Raw genomic sequence first — 20,425 nt, 5'->3', positions numbered from 1 at the left:
ATCATGTTCAAGGACTTTCTTCAGATATCCAGTGAATGAACAAATTCTTTGAGAAAATTTTCTCAATTGCAGAGAAACCTCCGATGCTTCTTCAATAATTTCCAATAACTTATTCATATTTGATGTGACATATGATCTAATGCATGTAAGTAATTGTGCTTCTTCCTTCACTATTTTAGGTGTGTCAGGTCTAGTCACTGCAGCTTCATGTTATTGGATAGCTAGAAGGGTCATGAAGAGGGGATTGGTGCTAAGAGCCTCTTAAAGTTCATTTATCCCTCTTTTCAACCTAAAATTCTCTACCTTCTACTCAGGGACACAATGAGCAAGGGAATCACCTATCGTTTGGCATAATTTGAGGAGTCTTGAAGGTCCAACTTCTAAAATTTTAACCTCAAACTTCCATTGATTGGTAATCTTTTAATTTCGCATGTGTACCTTATCAAATTACTACTTCTTAGTAGTCCTGTCATAGTGGGTGTAATGCATGGTTAAAGGCTGGTCCTCAAATGTGATCAACTCTTTAATAGCCAATTATTCAACTAATTTTTAAGTCTCAGCCACACAGAGTACCACCCATTCAAGAGTAGTAGTATTGTCCAATTCCAAATCTATGGGTCCTTCTTTGTGTTAAGACTCCTTTTACTCGAGCTTTTACTCTGATGGAGGAACAACGTGGGACCTTTCTACCGTGACTTGTGTGGCTCATTCTTCTCCATCGCCTCCATCAAAATTTTAATCATTACTCTCTACTTGAATAGATATTGTAAACCTTTCTTCTTTTAGTAGAGGAGTAACTCCAATAAGCTTGTGGAGTTGAAGCATATTTAGTACTAGTTGGTTTCTTCCCTCTTTCCTTAGTTCTTCCTTCAATACTGGTGCTTGCTTCTATAACTATATCATTAGCAAGTGTGGGTGTCTTGTTGTCCTTGGATGGGCCAGTATGACTTTCTCTAGTTTCTTTAGTAACTTCTGTAAACAAATTCCCATATATGACTAATGTCGAGTGTTTCAAAAATATCCATTTGGGTTCGAGTCCTTGGGTGGATTCAATTTTCAGCCAAATTAAGGGGCTTCGATAGCTTAGAGAATTTCGCAAGGTGAGCATAATTCTTCACAATAATGTCTCCAAAAGTAAACAATGGTGTTATAAACTACCCCCTTTTCTTTATCTCAAATAAAATGAGTCAAGGGTGATATTGTATGCAAAGCTCTACAATAAAGTATCAATCGAGAACAAACTTGGGTAGCAATAGAGGTTTATCTTGATACCCATCTAGTTTGATGAGAGTACGATATTCGTTTTCCTCATATATCCCCTTCCCCATAAGAAATTTCGAGCGATTGGCTATATTCTTCGAGGCTCCTACCCTATTAGTAAATGGTTGAATTCATTGATAAAAAAATCCTAAACTTGACAAAAATGGAAAGGGGGCTTATGCCTCCACACAATGGGGTACCAAAATTGCATTTGCTCTATGTCAATATTCAAATTTATTTTGTGAGGTAGTCCATGGAATCAATTACAAGAAACAATTTCCATTACTAGGTAGGTTGTCATAAAGAATCACTAGGTCTTAAATAAATTAACTAACTAGAAGGAAATCTCATTTGAAATGACTTTGGCCAAGTCAAAATTGACATCCTTTTTGAAATAAAAATAAAGCATGTATGGAAATGACCTAGGTACATTAGCAATTTTTCATGCCCCATGACAGGAACAAAAAACTAGGAAAAATATCTATAAGGCTCGACAACTATAAAGATATTGATAAAAGAAAGGTTGGATGAAACTTGTGCAAAATACAGAATAAAGTCATGATTGATGTTCATTTTCCGACCTTGGGAGTCCAGAAACGAATCAACTTCAAACAACTTCAGCTGCTTAGTGGGATCTTGAAGCTTTGATATATTCCTGAAAATCTTACGAGTTAATGGATTTGGTTTCTTCTCGAGGTCAAGATTGATGGTGGTAGTATTGGTGTTAAATTTACAGGCACAACGGTTAACAAATTCTCTAAAGTCGAAGACTTCCAAGATGCATGTAGTGTTTTCCAACCCTGTGCTTCAAATATTATTATTTTTCCTCTCCTATGGGGCCAATTTAAATATCACTGATATGTAGCTAACTAATAGAAGTTGTTGTCCTGATGAGCCAGTGAGTTGGCTCTATCTCCACAAATTGGCTCCTTCTTCCTTTTCGTTGCCATCTTTCTTATTTCTCCAGGGTACTTAGGAATCTGTGATGGATAAATGAGGCTTTGCTAGAACTCTTAGTTGTTAAATCATTATTTTATGGTAGCATTAGAGGGATGTTACTTCTTCACATACCATCTTCATCGGGCTATGTGAGAATGATAATGGGAATTTAATGATTTAAGGCAAGTCTTTAAGAGGTGTGTTGGCAAGTAATTCATGTAATATGATATCAAAATGTAACACCCTCCTCCCATATCTACCCAAGTAACCGGCCAACCAGGGTAAACTTGTGACGAAAGGCTACTATGACATGATTCAACTTCCTAAGTATCCTTAAGGAAGTGGAATCGATGGAAACCCATCAAACATACCTTCCACATTAGCAACAACACTCCTAGGAGTCATCCCAACCACACAGGTATCATGCCCTTGGGTCCCACTGAGTTAGAAGCTATTAGAATTTTGGACGCTCCCATGTTATGGGCATGCCAGTGTCTAGAGAGCTCTGGACACTCCCATAAGCCTGCATGCCTGCGTCCAGGGACTATTTCCAGCAGACATGTGTCAAAGTCCACGGGATTTAAGGCACTTTTCAAGCCCAGAACTTGTTGTAACTTCCGGAATCCATTAAACACATGATGACAAGACTAATAAACCAAAAGCTAACTCTAGGATTAGGCTTTACCATCCCCAACTGGGATTGAAATTCGCTCAAACACTTGGCATCAATGCAATCTACAACTCTAGGATACAAGACAAAGCATGAATGACTCAAAACTATTATGAGACATGACAAGAAGGATCACCACCTTCCACTTTGAATTGTTATGACATCAATTAGTTCTTGCATCCATCATTTTAACAATTACAAGTAAATACATGAAATAACCATGACATGAACTAGTCACTTAACCATGCTTATAACCAACATAAAACCATGAAAATAACGGTAAGATAAAAACCATTAAATCCACATATAAATAAGTACAAAGCAAGAGAACTTAGCTTTTATTAAACATAGGCAAATTTGACTAGATTTTGGACTTCCACGTACCACCCAACTGTAGACATGGCTTAACCAAATCTTTCTTTCAACCAATCACCCCCGTGCCATATTCCAAGCATGAATGTGGGATATCATGGATAAACCAATCCAAAAACAACAAAGGGAATCCAGAGGTTAAACCACCTCCACCCTCACCAAACCGTCATCACACCAAAATTGGTGATCCGATTACAAAACCGAACCGAACATGGAATGCCATTTGAAATACATCACTATCCTTGAGGAATTGTTTGTCTCCTTGTCTCTCAGGCTTTGCCGCAATCCAATCCTGAATCACTAGGCCATAAACCAAGAAACCTCCCTCAAGCTTTATTGTGTATCCCACCAAATCTGGTCAAGGGATTCCTAGGCCTTTGGGAATGAACCTTGAGACCACCTCCACCCTAGATTCTGAAATCCATTTGACAATTCCAAATCTCAAAACTGAGATCAACATCTCAACGCACCATGGCATCCAGAAAAAGGCAAGGCTAGGCTGAAAACCATTATTTTAACCCGAAAAAACCATGCCACCGACAACAAGAGAACCATACACCTACATGCAAGGCATGCATGTGAAAACCAGCTAGGAAATCACACATGCAATATGCTACCTGCAAGTATTCCTGCTGAAGCTGGTTGATCCTGTTAATTTTCATAGGGATACATTGTTCTTTGCTTTGATAATTGCATTTATTCATTAATACATTAAGTTCACACCATATCATCATTACATTATTTAGTTCTACATCACTATTCATCAGCATATGCAATTATTTATAGAAAGAAAAACATCATCATCATTAATGCAACGAAACATAAAGGAACAATGGAAGAAAAGCATGCACACATAGAGACACGAGGATTGACATTGACCTAAGACAAGGGTAAAACCCACAATGGGGAAAACCCTTGAAAATTCATCTTCTTCCTCTTAGATCGTCATGAAATGATTCAACAAAAGAGAGTACAATGATCCATAACTTTATCTATGCAACAAAACAACTATGATATCCATGAAACATATCTAATGATGCTTATAATCAAAACCCTCATTCTCATGGTTGTAAAGTGTTATCACTGATTGTAGTCAACAACTAGATACTGTTGTCACTGTGTTGAATACTGCTAAACACTATTGTCACTTAGCAAAAACTTTGGAATATTGAAATCTCATCTTTGAGTCACAGACGCAGGGAGGAGGAGTTGTGTGAGCATCTATAGCAGTCCTAGACACTCTCTGTGGAACTCGAAGACTGCGTCTGGAACATATATGGATGCTCCTAGGTGAACTAAATGAGGGCATCTGGGGTCAAACATTCCCAGATCTGCCTCAAACCCTAGACACTCTCATAATGCTTATGTGTAAGCATCTACGGCAGCCTGGACGCTCTTAGGACCACTATGTGCGAGCGTCCGGGGACCGATACCTCCAAATCTGCCTCCAGAACCCTGGATGCTCCCATAGGCTTCTGTGCCAGCATCTAGGGCTCTCTGGACGTTGTCTAGGCCACTGTGTCCAACGTTAAGGGACTAAAATTCCCAATTCTATGCCAGCATCTAAGAATCAGAAAACCCTAGATCAATGAAAGCTTCATCCGTGATATTTCAGACCCTTGCGCGAACTTTCCTCTGACATACCTATGCGAACCAAGACAATAAGAGAAGAGAAGATGGATTGATCAATGTCTCTAAATGAGCTTGAGGTCTCGTATATTTATATGCTTTCATGAGGGTCCTGTTAGTGTCAGACTTTGCAGCCTTCCACCAGTGATCAAATATGCTCTTATAAAGTGATCTTGGGGTGTCAAAGTCAAATTTTTGTCATTTCAGTGAGTCTTCAAGTAAAATTTGGTCACTAGGTATTAGGTTTAGGATTGTTTTCACTCCTTCCAAAGTTTTCCAAGTATTGGTCCATGTAACCATTCGTCTGAGTGTACCATCATTCAAAGATTTGTCATCATTATTTCATGTTCCAATGGGTCATTTTACACCTTGTTTGTGCTTCAGTTGTTCTTAGGTAAGGCTCATTTCCCTCTCATAGGGTTTTGCTCATTTCCCTCTCCTAGGGTTTTGAAGGTAATTTTTCTTGGATGGTCAAATCATCAACAAAACTTGTATCCTGATACTCATGCACCTTCCCCTATCCTTAATATACCTTCTTAAACATTTCCCATCACTGATATCCCTCAAATTCATCATTTTCCCACAAACCCTAGCCTATTGCTACAATTTGACACTTTTCAGGCCCGTGTTTTTCCCTTTTAGACCCCTTCCCCTCACTCAATCCTTGAAATTCCACTTTCCCCTGCTTCCTAACATCCCTCCCTACTTCCCAAAATTTTCTCAAGAATTTAAAAGCCCCTCATCCCCTTCATTTCCCTTCATTTCTACAAATCCCCTATTCCACATATCGGGATAGTTTTTATTCAAATGATGTTTCTGACCAAGAAAATATGAATTTGACAAAAGTGAGAGAGGTTGTTGTCTATCATAGACCAAAGAAGAAAAACCTCCTTCAGTTTTTACACAGGTCTCATGGTTTGGGAGAAATGTCCAAAACATCATTTGCCTTAGGAGAGTTGATGCACTTCTGAAATTGATCACTCTGCATTTTGGCAGCCTCATTCTGCACATTTTGATCAGTCTTGGGAGATTGAGCTTTTGACAGGGAAAATGAGCTCCAAATTGAAAAATTCAAGATGTTATGAAAAGTATACTGGAAGAGCTTTCCAACAAGCTATCATGGGCTCAATTTGGACATCGGGAAAGCCTCCAAAAGTGGCCTATAAAAAGGCGTTGCGCATAGAGGAGGAGGTGCTGCGCATAGAGGAGGGAGCGTTGTGCATAGAGATAGAGCGTTGTGCATAGGGCAGTTTCTCCAGTGTAAATTTGAACGGCGCTGCGCATAGAGGTGGAGCACTGTGCACCAGTAGGTGGCGCTGAGCATAGGGCTAGCAAGTGCCAAAACACTCCACTTGCCACCCAAAACATTGTGTTTGCCTTCTTTAGCCCATAGACAAGTAAGCATAACCCCTAAACTATTCTCTTGGCATTCAATTCATTTGTTTGAGGTTGATTTGCTATGGCAAAATTGAAACCCTAGAATCCCTCCACTTATTCCTTAAAACCCTAATTCCTCCTATACATCCCTTCACCTATTCTTAAAACCCTAATTCCTCTTATACATCCCTTCACCTATTCTTAAAACCCTAATTCCTCCTATACATCCCTTCACCTATTCTTAAAACCCTAATTCCTCTTATACATCCCTTCACCTATTCTTAAAACCCTAATTCCTCCTATACATCCTGTTGCACTAAAAATTGTCACCTTGACATTCTGCAATCTGTGTGAGTCCATTACCACTCATACTTTCCTCCTTTGCAAGTCTTAAGCCTCAGTTCTTCATATCAAGCCTTGAAAATAAGAGAAAGTCCTCAAAAGTCTCTAAAACTCTGGTTCCGCACTTTCTCTTAGCATTACCTACGGTCCCGCACCTAAAGGTCATGTCCCCTGCGCACCTGACTGCTCTGTCTCTGTGTTATGGGTGCAGACCCCTGTAAAAGTCAAAAAGGCGCAAGTATATTCTTAAAAACTCACTTTGAGTCATTTCTAGAAGCTTCTGGAAGGAATCTTGAGGTGGCAAGTTCGCTCCTTTAAGGTTCATGCATCCCATACCTTAAGGAGCTAACCCCTTGATGTGAGGAGCTTATCCCTTTGAAGGAGGACTCTATCCCTTCATAGGTGGACCTGTAACCTCCTTCCTCTGCACTATAAAATGAAGCATTGGGCTGATTACTTGGGAGGTTGAAAGCTAAATATTTTTGAGGTGAAATGTTGCTTGAACTTAGTCTTCCAAATTGAGTTTTTATGAGGAGAGATTACATACCTCTTTGATCTCATTTGGAAGAGTGTAAGGATTTTCAAAGTAGAGGAGATTCCTATTTCGGACACTGGGAAGAGCTTGTTCAACATCAAGGCACCAAAGGTTGTAAGGTTCTTCTACTTCAAAGTTAATACAAATAAGTTTGTTTTTCTCAATAAACTCTGTTTTATGGTTTAGTTTATGGATTCCTTGATCACCATAATGAACATGATTTATGATATTAGCTATGCAGGTGTTATTTGATGTTTGCTTGTTTGTGTTTGCAGGTTCTCAAAAGGAAACTCTTTCGGGCGGTTGAAGGATGGCTGCTACAAACTAGCGTTGGACTTAAGGTAGGGTCTAAACACCTCTATAGTTTTTATTAATGAATCGTATATGTTTAGAGAAAGATAGATTTGCTTGTTTGCTTGTTTGCTTGTTGCAAGATATCTTTTGATACTAGGGAGATCGGCCTTGTCCGCAAGATCGATTTATCTGGCGGACAAATTGGCGACTCCACTGGGGAACTGAATTTGGTTTTTGGTTTTCCTTTGTCTTTGACTTGAGAAACTTGTTTGCATTTCTGCTTTTTGATTGATGTATGTTGGCTTGGGTAGGTTTTAGGATCTGGATTATTTTTTGTTTTTCCGAAGTTTTCAGGGGACCACACTTTCTATTTACAGACAGTGCGGGCATTTCCACAATTTTCCTTTAGTACACAGAGCGGTACCGCGTCTGTTTCTTCTGGAAGCCTGCGGACCCTGTAAATTTTTTTGAAAAACCTAAAATGTTTTCTTCCAGTTAAGTTTAGGTTTTATTTATGGCTTTTAGTGTCTACCCAGATCTGCATTCTTTCTGTCAAAAATCTCTTGTAAGTGAGTTCCATTGGTATTTTGTTTTAGATGATTTTCTAGAAGTTTTGCATGCCTGGAGTGGCTTTCACATGGTCTCTGTAGTGACTCAAAGATTAGAAGCCTGAGAAACCTTAGATTACCCTGGTGTCTTTTGTCTTCTTGATGAGTCTGACTGAATTGTGAAATCTGTCCTTTATGAGAAATAGATTTACTTTTCTCTTTGCAAATCTTTGAACGAACTTGGTTATAAGTTTTGAATTTCATTTTTATAAAAGAAAACATATTTGGATGTTTTTTGATTAATTTGTTATTCTGAACGAATTAATCCTTGGTTTACTGAATAACTAAGTAAAACATCCTCAAAAAGAATTGAAGCTTTTATTCAATTAAGTTTTTAGATCTCAAGATTAGTTTTGTAGTTTTGAGTGTTTTTCTAGAACTTGTAGATCTCTTTTGAAGAAAATTGTTTTTTGTAGTTTCGAGTTTTGAAAAAGAGAAAGGGATTTATTGTGAGCATAATTAGTAGTCTCGTTTTGAGTTCTTATTGAAAAAGACAAAATATTTTCTTTTCAGTTACATGTTGAAAGAAAGATTTGTTTCTCAAAGATTGCATTCTCAAACTCTTTCTTTTAGCTAGAAATTCATTGAAAGAAAAACGGATTGTTTATCATTTTAGGTGCATTTTTTAGTGTTTTTGGAGTCGAGTCTTCACACCATCAAAGTTTCATTTCCATACCTATTGACTTAAAGAACAACCCATAAAAGTAACACTTAATTAAAATTGATCTAGCAATCTTTTTTATTTCTAGGGCTCTTATCACCAATATATCTTAGGCTAGTATCTTGGAGTAGGGAATAATTAACTCTCCAAGATAGTTAAAACAAACAAGTAGCTATATCTTGTGGTAGGAAATAAATCCAATTGTAATTGATACATTCTGGGAAGTTTCTCTTAAAAGAGTAAATCACGAGATCATGTCCGAACCTTTGAGACAATCAAGTCGGTTTCATTGGGAAAGATAGAAGATTCGTGCGTATTAAAAATGGTAAACCTCGGATTAACCATTGTCGAGGAGCCTGGGGTCACTTGTTAGTAAACCTCAGATTGATCATGTCGAGGAGCCTTCAAGGGGATTGAGCTTTATTACTCTGCCTTGCGCGTAGATCGTATCGTAGACTGTTCCCCCAGTTGTATTTGTTGTTGTTGGTAACCTTAGTGTCCATATACTTAAGATTATTTCCTAATGTGACGGTGAAGGACGAGTCTCACTGTACCTAGAGCAGACGTCGACTAGACTCACTTGGACTCTTTGGGGGTTCTCTTCACTCGAGATGGTTTTGTGAAGAAACTTGTGTCAGTCTGTTTCATTAAGCAGGTTGTCGGGGTAACTGTTCCAACCGCCCTTTCTGTATTAAAATTCTATGACGTTGGATTTCATCACCAACTAATGCTTTTAGTACGGGAAGTTACTGTTTGTGTGTGGTTTGAACTCTTAGATTTTTTAGGCGTGTGATTCATTTGTTTGTTTCTTTAGAAACTTTAGGTGCTTTTATTGAAATTTTCTTTGTTGCGCGTGATTATTTTCATCCTACACCCAGAGACTATTATCCTTGATCAATCATGTCAAGACAGTCATTTATGTTTTCCCAATCACCGGAAACATTTTTATATGGTGGTCCTACTATTCCTTTGGGGTACCAATCACTTTTTGGTACATTTTCAGGAGCAACTCCTCGACCCACTGAACATTAGTTATCACCTGGTAATAATGGAAAAAAAACGTTGAACGCAGAGCAGATTTTTATGATGTCTGGTAGTATTCCAAATCCTCAATCTCAAGGTAGTCAGTTATTGCCTGGGGGGAAACCTCAAGGTAGTCAGTTATTGCCTGGGGGGCAACCCCAAGGTAGTCAATTTCTGCTTGCAGGGCTACCTCAAGGTTTTCAACCTTCAGGACAGTACATACCCCAAGGTCAACCCCATATTCCTCAGGATGCTTATCAACCCTAGATTCAGTACGTGCCTCAGGGTTATCAACCTCAAGGTCAGTACCCAACTCAAGGTTTCCAACCGCCTTCTGGTCAGTCATTTTTACAAGGAGCTGGAAATGTACCTCCTAATTATCAGCCCTACGTTCAACCAGGTTATGGTCCTCCATACATACAACCTTTTATGGGTCCCGAAATGAATATGGTGTGGGATCCATCTCAAACTCAACAGAATTTGCAACCTAATGTGCAGTTATCTAATCAAAATGGACAACCTTTGGTTTCTGGTCCAACCCAGCAACCTGTCCAACCTATGGTTCAAACCTCTGCACCTGGTTTAGTTCAGCAGCCTGGGCCTAGCTCACCTCAGACTCCGCCTCGAACTGCTGCTGCAACTGCTACATTTTCTGTTCAACCTACCACACCTGTTTCTGGAGTATCTATAGCTCTGGTTTCTACTATCCCTTCATCATCGGAAACTCTTCAAGTCTCTGTGCCCCAGTCAGGACCTACAGTTCAGACTTCGGTCCAGATGCCTGCAGGACAAGCTGGTCCAAGTACAATTGCCATGAGTCAACCGTACCAGGGACAGTATCAATCCGATCCTATTGTACAAAATCCAATTTATCAGTATCAACCGTATCTTGGCTATACTTATCAACAGCCTCAACAACCTCAGTTTGGTCCGGTTAATCCTGGTTTTCCAGGAGGTTATAACATTCCTGATGCAAATCCGATTCCAGGTTATCCTGGATATCCTCCTCCTGGAACTGGTCTCATTACACAAGGTTTTCGTGAACCTAACCATTAGTTACCATTTATTGCAACTTTGGATTTACCTGATTTGTCGCGCCTTACGAACGATCCGATTTACTATCTTCCGTATTGGCCGCCAATGCCTAGTAAGTTGCCCGGCGATATCCCGAAATTCGAAGGTAAGTCAGGTGAGGATCCGTCAAATCATGTTATGACTTATCACCTCTGGTGTGCATCTAATTCAATCATTGATAATTCAATTCGATTGCGTCTTTTTCAAAGAAATCTTATTGGTCTTGCCGCCAAATGGTACATTGAGTTACCACGAGACTCTTTTCATAATTTCAGTCAATTAGCCACTTCTTTCTTAACTCATTTTCAATTGCCTGTCAGATACGACAATGGCACGGAACTGTTAAATTCACTAAAACAATCCACGTCCACATATATTTCTGATCATATTCATGAATGGCGACGTAGAAGGCGTTTAGTGAAAGTTTTCATTCCGAATCAAATTTTAGCGAATGGTTCGTTAAATCATTGTTACCTAAAATCACTGAAGATGTAGCTAAGGCAGGAGTTGTCACTGAAGAGCAAGTCATTGCTCAGGCTCAGTACCTTGACCTCGTTTATATGCAGTCAGGTACTTTACATGAAAAAATCCCTAATCTTCCAAAAACTACAGCTCCTTCAGGGTCTCATGCCGCTGATGGTATGATTGGTTCAGTTAGTATTAAAAGCAAGAAGAAATCTTCAAAGAATTCTTCTCCTACAATAACTTTACCTGATTCCCCGAAAGGAGATTCTTCCACTGAAGTTTCTACCGACGTCCATGTCGTAGATTCATCTACAACCAAATCGGTAGTAAAGAGAAGGGGAAGAACAAAAACAATCAAAATTCAAAAGATAAAAAATAAAAATAAAAATGAATCTATTGACGAAAAACAAAAACCTCGCTAACCTTGTTTCATCTGTGACGAGGATCATTTTACTAAAGAATGCCCATATCGAGCAGAGTTTTCAAAATTTGTTAAAGGTTCTCAAACGCCTATTGTCTTGAAGGATCCTTCTCCTACTCAAGATAGTAAAGTTGTTGCTTCTTCCTCAAATGCCTCAGAAGAACCTGTTAGCGCTTGAAATTTCACCTCAGGCTGAGAAAGGTAAACCTCAAGGCAACATCAAACCATTTAGCCTCGTAGCTAGCCCTACGGGGCAGGAGAAGGCTCTCTCCGGTCTATCTCGGTAAAATCTTCAATAGATGAGATGACCAATAAGGTAACACTGATATTAGGCTAGTAAATTGATCAAAGAGTTTGATTTGGGGTTTTTTGGGTTTTTGGTGGCAAATTGAGGAGAGGGCAATTTTGGGTGCGGGGATTGGACACAGTTTCCGCAGGGGGTTCTTTGGGGCGAGGTAGGAGACAGTATTGATGCCTTTAACTGAGGTGGATGGTCAGGAATGAAAGATGAAGAGCTAAAGAGAGCAAACAATAACTTTGAATTCTCTTTAGACAAAGAAGAAAACATTGAAATTAAACAAACTTAAAAGCAGAGCATGGCAAGCATGAATTCTTACTTTAACACTTCATTTGTTTAATGTGCAGAAGTAAAGAAAGGAGATGAATCACATAACACACTTACAAGAACATTAAGAAGCACTCCATCAATACATGAAACCACAAGAATCCCAAAAAGGACTGCAAAACCCTGGTATTCCTTAGCCAAAAATTGCAGAGATACAAGTGAAATAATACAATGATAGCTTCTCCCTCAAGAGTCCAACCATGAAAATGAGCAAGAAAGTACATAATATAGATGATCTAACCTCTTTCCCTGCCTCCATGGGTCGAGCTCACTATCCTAGGAGCTGTTTCAACCACTTCTAAACTAAGCACTACAAACTAGGCAGTCAAAACAACTTGCCTCTATAAACTTGGAAACCAATTCATACATTTAATTTTTTACCCTTTTCATAAATGAATCTTCTATAAGAGTTACAAAAGGGTAAAAGTGTCTAAAAGGTGTCACAATTACATCAAAGAGGACCATCATTAACCTCAAAAAGTCAAACTGAGTCAAATCTGCGTTTTCTGGGCTGTACAGTGCATTTCTGGACAAATCTACCTGACGGGTCGCGCCCCCCCTGCCTGACGGGTCGCGCCCCTTTGGAGCTCTGTTTGGGGTACTTGCAGGTGGCCAAATTGAGAAAAAATGGACTTGTTGGAAAGGTCTGTGAGTCTACTTTCCAACCCAACTAGAATTTTTGAATTTGGAGTTCATTTGCCCTGTCAAAAACCAATTATCCCAAGACAGCTTTCTGTAGTTCAAAAAAGTGGCAGAAAGTCAAATTTTGCATGTATTTTGACCTTCTGGAGGCCCAAAACTCCATAAAAACTCAAGTCCATCCATGGGCATATGTAACTTTGCATGAAAAATCAGGAAATGCTGAGTTTTTGTGAAATGGAGTTGCCCTGATGAAGGGTCGCGCGGGGGGTGAGACCCGTTAAAGAGCCAAAACCTGTAAATTACCAAAAAATGCCAAAATTACCCAAAATTATCAAAAAATTTTGGGATTTGAGCTGTGGCGAGGCTATTGAGTGCCATGATCTTTGAGTGAAGCCTCAGCCAAGATACGGAGGGGATTTGGCCTCTTTCTCCGTTTTAGAGCCTCGGTCAACCGCCTTTGAAACATCTTCATTTTGGCCTTGCACACATGCATTCTTGCCCAGTAATGGTTTTTCATGTTCCTCAGCAATATCTTCTCTTGGTTGGCCTTAGCCAACAACCTCTCCAAGTGTGCGTTCTCCTGGATGAGCATAGACTCTCAGTCAGCAGGCAATGGGTCATCGGGTCTTCTACGGTTCAAGGTTCGGTCACTACGAATCCTCCATAGCTCATCAAGTGCTTTCTCCTCCTCCAACTGTTTGTTGCGCTGCTCCAGGTAGGTGATGGTCCATTGGGTACCCTCAAATCTCCTCTACAAAGCATCATTTTCAGCTCAGAGATGCTGAATGATCTCGTTTGCCTCTCGGCTAGGAGAATTGGCCTCAAGATCGATCACCTCAATGTCTGGAACTCCTGATGGACCCTCATGAATCATGGGCTGTTTGCCCCTCTGTGCTGCCTGTGCTGGTGAAGGAAGCGAGGCCCCTTCCACCTGATGTGGAGATAACACTCGCTGAGCTGAAGATGAAGGCGAGACCCCTTCCACCTGCTGTGGAGATAGTACTCGCCTGGCTGCTGCAAATAAGGCCCTTGGGCCTTTCTGATAGGTGACCAGAGGTGAGGAGCTGACATGTCTAGTGACAGGGATGTGATGCCGGTGTGATGGTCCTCTCTCCTCGTGAACAACCTCAGGATGTGGCTGTGATGGCGCTGTGAAAAACTCACGAGAGATGAACTCCTCCCATGAGATGCCCTGCTGAGTCAACTGATGCAATACTACTAGCTGAATCAAACCATAATGGTGAAGGCTCCTGTACTGCTGTGCCGGGGTCTTCCTCTACAACATGGGCACCATCCTCTGAATGTTCTGAAAGAAGAAAACTGGGATGTTCATCATCCTCACTCGGGTGAAGTGCATCAAAAGGTGAATGTGATATGAGTACACCTATGAAAATCTGCCCTGACAGGTAAAATAGTGCATAATAAGCCTCATGATGGGAGCATACTCACTCCGGAGAAACCTGAATGGAAAAACACCCGCCAAATGTCTCATGAATGGTGGCCGGACATAAGGCTCAAAGTGAACAGTATCTAGCATCTTGCGCTTATTCCACACCTCACCAACATTAGGTATCCCTGTAGCATGTGAGATCACCTAGGGTGTTAATGTAAAGTTCACCCCTGCAAGATTGACATGTCCATCATGGAGGTGTAAAACAAAAAGGCGGGCCAACTCTCTGTGGTGCTGAATCCGAGAAATCCTCTCACAGAACTCATAACAAGACATGTACTGAAAACAAGTGACTGCCATAGGACAGGCCTGTAACTCTGCTAAAGAAGTGGGCTCCTCTCGCTTATGATGTCCACCCTTACCACCCTTACGAGGCCTCCTCTGTACATCAACCTCTGCAGATGATGAATGGTCATCACTTTGCTCGTAAGTTTCGGTTTCTGACATAGTTTAGGAGCAAAGTGGACAAACTGTACTGCTGTCTCTGCCTGTAAAAAGTGCTGAATTCTATGTTGTTTCAAGGGGAAAAAGACATGAGGGAAATGTTAGGGGAGGGACCTTTTTACAAGGAATTGGGAATATATAAATATAACAGGGAATTTTTAAGGAAAATGTTGCAAACCATTATGCATATAGGAGTACATATTTAAAATCAGGGATATTGGGAAATCATTTGCAAAAATCACTGCATATGGCAAAAACATGTATGAAAGTGAACATATGGGGATATGAAAACATGCAGCATTAATAGGGGAAGATAGGGAAACATATGCACAAAACTGCTGACATATTCACCAACATTTTCTATTGTTTACACATGCATATGGTAGAGGGAGATTAGGGTTTTGAATGCTTTGGGAGAGGGGTAGGGTTTACACTTTTAGTTATTAGGGAGAAGGGAGGGTTTGCATTTGATTTATAAAATAGCATGGGAGAAAAATAGGCATACATACAAGTGTGAGTGGAAAGGGGAAGGAGGGAAACAATTACAAAGGGAAAACACCTTGAAACAACACAAACCCTAGCACATTTTACCCATTAACATTGCAGTCATATGAAGAGGTTTCACTTGCACAATTTCGATCATTAAAACATGTTTCATGATATCCACCAATCATAACCAGCAACCATTTCAAGTTTAGAACACCTACCTCAAACGAATTTATGGCTTGGAGAGCGTTTGAGCAAGTTTAAAATCGATTTGCAGGGAGACAGCTCGACGGGTCGCGCACCAGTCCAATGCCCGAACTCGCTCTGTATTCGCTCCTTTCTCTCAATCACTCTCTCAAACCTCTCTTGCAAGCGTCTAGGATGCACAATGAGAGTGATAGGAGGGAATTTGGGGTTTTTATAAGTTTCATTTGAAAAAATTTCATTCACAAACCCACTTTCTAATGTTTTCTCTTTGACACTTTATAACACTGACTTTTTGGTTTCTTTTGTCCTGAATTTGACTCATTGAGTGCTTTGACTTGATTCCTTTTGCAGGTAGATCATCTGAGGGATCTTAGCAAGGGGACCAGGGTTGCATTTTGTTCGCTGAAGACTTTTGAAATTTCATCACTTATTTACAAAAACTTGGAAAATGACCTTGGCTTTAAAAACAGAGTTTTTAAATCCAAGGTGAAGATTAGCTGTACCAGATAAGAAATCTTGAAGAAACACTTTTACAATCATCCCTTTGGCTTGCTGAATACTCATTGACTTTTCAGACACATGATCTTGTAAACATATTTGACCAAAACCCTAGACCTAGGAAATTGACCTCAAGACAAGATAAGACAAGCTTGAAAGAGCTTAATGACTGAAATGACCTGAACTAGCAATGCCAAGAGGGTACAACACACCAGCTCCTCCATCAGGGTTATGGCATGCCTAACGGGATGCAAAAATTGACACTGATGAGACACCTACATATGCAAATGCAAAGAGTTTTGATCGCTGATGGAGGGCTACTAGACCGACTCTAACAGAACCCATTATGATGATGTCTCTTATCAGGATTGCGACACGATCGCAAGATTACGGCAGTAAAAATCCTATTGGTGGTAAAGAAGCAGAATCTTCTAATTCAAACCCATCAACTACAACTCCTCCTGGGTCTGCTCCACTACAGATCGAGAAACCCAACCCAGACTTAGTAATCAAACCGCCTGTTAAAGGTGTATTTCGGAAATCAGCTTTCAATCCATATACGAGAGCTGCTCAGAATTATAACATTGTTGAAGACCTGGCCATTGCCCCTTCAGCAATGTCAGCGTTGGAAGTGCTGCAATCTTGCCCAGCACAGCGTAAATTACTATTGTCTTCTATAGGAGCTGTTGATATTCAGGATTCGAACCTAATAATATTTGATTTAGAGAATAGTACACCCTGCCTCCCTCATCAATAGGCTTTCCAGATTCCAGTGTTAGTAAAAAACAGACCTTGCTTTCGGACTGTGATTGATGAGGGAGCTTCTACGTGTCTTATGTCGATCCAGTGTTGGAGATCGCTTGGTTCTCCTACACTCAATCAGTATCCGACAATTCTAAAGGCTTTTGATGGCCGAGGGTTCCATCCTTTTGGTATTTTGGAAGATTTACCTATAGGGGTTGAAGGAAAAACTGTAAATCTAGATGTGGAAGTAGTTGATGCCCCTCTAGATTACAACCTTCTCCTGGGTCGCAGTTGGTCTTATGCTATGACTGCTATTGTTTCATCGGTCTTTCGGCTTATTAAGTTTCCTCATAACGGAAAGATCGTTACAATAGACCAGCTGACTTATTTTTCATCCAACCCAGCATCTTCAGATAGTGTTCAGCACGTCGGTAAAACAATTATCCCTTACAAGGATGTTGGAGGTTTGATTAAAGATTCTGGTTTACTAGGAACTTTTTCCTTCCCTCCTCCTAGCGTATCGCCTTCTATTGCAACTATTCATATGATTTCATCGAACACTATTTCTTTTGAGGATCCTTGGATTGTACCTTCTGATTCTGAGGTGGATTCATTTCATGGCGCGATGCCTTTGAGTCCCTTTGAAATTGCATATCACGCTGTACAATCATTTTCTGATTCCTGACCTATCGCGAGGATAGTTTTTTCTTGTCTCAACCTTGTTAAAAAAAGAAACCGGATATCTCGAGGATAGTTTTGTTCCTGTGTCAACCTCGTTAAAAAAATGAAACAGGGTATCTCGAGGATAGTTTGTTCCCGTGTCAACCTCGTTAAAAAATGAAACCGGATGTCTGGAGCATAATTCTTTGTCTTGTGTCAAGCTCGTTAAAAAATGAAACAAGGAGTCGTGAGCATAGTTCCTTGTCTTGTGTCAAGCTCATTAAAAAATGAAACAAGGGTTATGAGGATAGTTCTTTTACTGTGTCAACCTCATTAAAAAATGAAACAACTCCCTCGAAAGTGAACCTTCATTCCATCCACCTCGTTGAATGCAATGAAGCTTGGGGGGCATGTACCTCAATTTGCGTCATTATGCTAGGGACATGCAAATTTATAACAAGCATAGTTTTTCGTTTCAAGCTTGTGTAAACATGAAACCAAATATCCAAGCAGAGTTCTCTATGGTTCAAGCTTGTGTAAAAATGAACCCATACCCGATTTACATCTCGTGATTGCCGTCTTTATCCGCTAAATTCTGCTAGATGAGCCTTGGTTGTTTTCATTCCATCGCCACCATCTCTTTGGCCGATCATATGCTTTCACTTGGTTGTTTACCCTTCCTGAGGGAACGCAGCTATGAGTGGTTTTATTAGCTAGCCTCTTAACCATTACTTGTTTTGAGCAGTTCCACCATTGCCGGAACCAGTTGCTACCCTTTATACCACTCGTTCCTCTAGGAGGAGTCCTCTTTAAGCTCTTTTCTGACTCGTAAAATATGAAAAGATTGTTGAGTTCTTTCCTTTTTAACTCGTTAAACAGAATTAAAAAGGTGGTCCACTTATAGCTCTTTTATGACCGTATAAACATGAAAAGATCGCCAGACTTTTGTCGTTTCAAGTTCGATATTAGTTATAAAACAACGTGTCTTCGATCATTTTTTTACTTTTTCGGATAGGAGCCACTAATTATGAAAAGTACTCCTTGATCGTAATGGTCAAGCGGTTCTCTCAAGTATTATTTTATACTTTTTTGGGCTTGGGGGACACAAATTTACGAAAAAGGTGTTGTGGCTAGCAACACCCCCCCCCCCCCCCCTTCTTTTTCATTTAAGTGTTGTCCAAAATACTAAATGAATGGGGACCCTTAGTTAAAATTTAGGGAAAGCAAGAGTTTCCTTTCTTCAAAATAAGGTTACCATCGTAAGCTTAGGAAGATCTTTTGAATATTTTAAAACCTAAGTCTATGATAAGGAAAAAATCTTTAAAACCGCGTTGCAAAAAAGATAGGAAGTGCCTCCATTTCGCTATAATCCCGGTATGTACAAGACCCTCATGCTAAGCAATATATCGCGTCGCAATAAAGTAATACTCATAACGGAAAAACTTCAAGATTTACCGATCTGCGATAACACCGATCGCAAGATCGCATATCGCAGAAAATGAGCTGACAAGATTTGGCAAGCATAAAACTTCTGCGATCTGCGATGTTGCGATCGCTGCGATGTTATATTCGTGTGTTTGCGCGATCTGCGATGGCGCGATCTGCGATGGTGCGATCTGCGATGTTACGTAAGCAAATCATAAAATCACTTCATCATGAATCCTTCGGGCACGCTATTTAAGAAAATCCACTTAACATAATCTTACTCAAGATCATGCGCTTTTAATGATAGTAAAGGGATTAGTTGTCAGCTATTAAATGAAATGTAGACACGTGCTTTTGTAAAGAATTACTTCACGATGGGTGTCATGATTTTATACATTCATAGAGGTTAGAGCTTTCGTATCAGTATTTATTATCATTACTCTTTTCCTTTGCGTGAACTGCAGGAATGAAAAACAGGAAACAATATGAAGCAATGAGCAGGAAACATCTAAGGAAAAGGGGAAAGCGTCAATGCTCGAAGAATAGAGAAGAGATGCCCTCATGAACAGATGCCGCATGCAACAGAACCACAGATTCCAGAGTATCACTCAACAGGTGCTGAGGTCGATAGGTGATTCAACATTCAGGGTCAGAAAGCTCACAAAAGCAGCATGTTTACAAAAAATCCTAAAACTTCTACCCGGTAAAGGAAAAAGGCGCTAAAGAAGGAAAACGCACCAGAAAAGCCCGGATCAATGAGCAGAGGCAGTTTTCGATGCGCGATTAGCGCTTAGCGCTAATCGCGCATCGCTAAGAAAATTGTTCAGAAAGCAAAGTCCTTAACTTGCTTAGTCATTCGCAAGTCCGGAAACCGAAATAGCAAAAGCAGAAGCAGTTTGAGGGAAATTTGGGTTGTTGCCAAGTATATACGCAGTAAATTCGCCCAACCAGAAGATAATTCTCAAAAATATCTTCTAGTGTACTAAAAAGTGATACCAGCGCTTGCCATTTCTATTTTCATAGCTCAAACAAAAGCAGAAGGCAACCAGCCAATCCCAGGCAAATGTTGAATGCTCGCAACATTTAAGGAGCAAATGCAGAAATAGTTAGGAATTAGATTCAGTTTTTAGAAATAGTTTTGCTTTAGAAGAAGGGCGGTCATTTAAACCATATCCTAAATTTATGTAATTAAGTTAATTAGTTAGCAGTATTTAAACCCTTCTCATGCATTTGGAGAAGGGTCCAGAAATTTGTCAAAAACTTGTCCTCAGAACATGCACTTCTGCACCCTCAGAGGAGGTTTTGATGAATGGATGGATCAAGGTTTATTAATGTTTGCATTTGATGTCTGCTATTGATGTTGCACTTTTGTACTCTTAGTAGATGTTAGAACAAGTAGAGATAAATCATTTTTGCTTGAAGCTTATGAGTAGGATCAGTCATAAATGGTACTTTTATCTCTTGGCCATTTCTGCTTATATTCTGAAAGTGATATACAGTTTTAGTTGTTTATATGTTGTTGCATGAATGTCTGAGTTACCATTTGGCACTTTTGTACGGTGGAGTCATTTATT

The sequence above is a fragment of the Pinus tabuliformis genome, chromosome 3_1 (genome assembly GCF_031772625.1).
Source record: "Pinus tabuliformis cultivar Carrire ecotype Pingquan chromosome 3_1, CPIR1, whole genome shotgun sequence".
In the NCBI taxonomy this organism is placed as follows: domain Eukaryota; kingdom Viridiplantae; phylum Streptophyta; class Pinopsida; order Pinales; family Pinaceae; genus Pinus; species Pinus tabuliformis.
Note: the sequence above shows the minus strand (reverse complement) of the source record.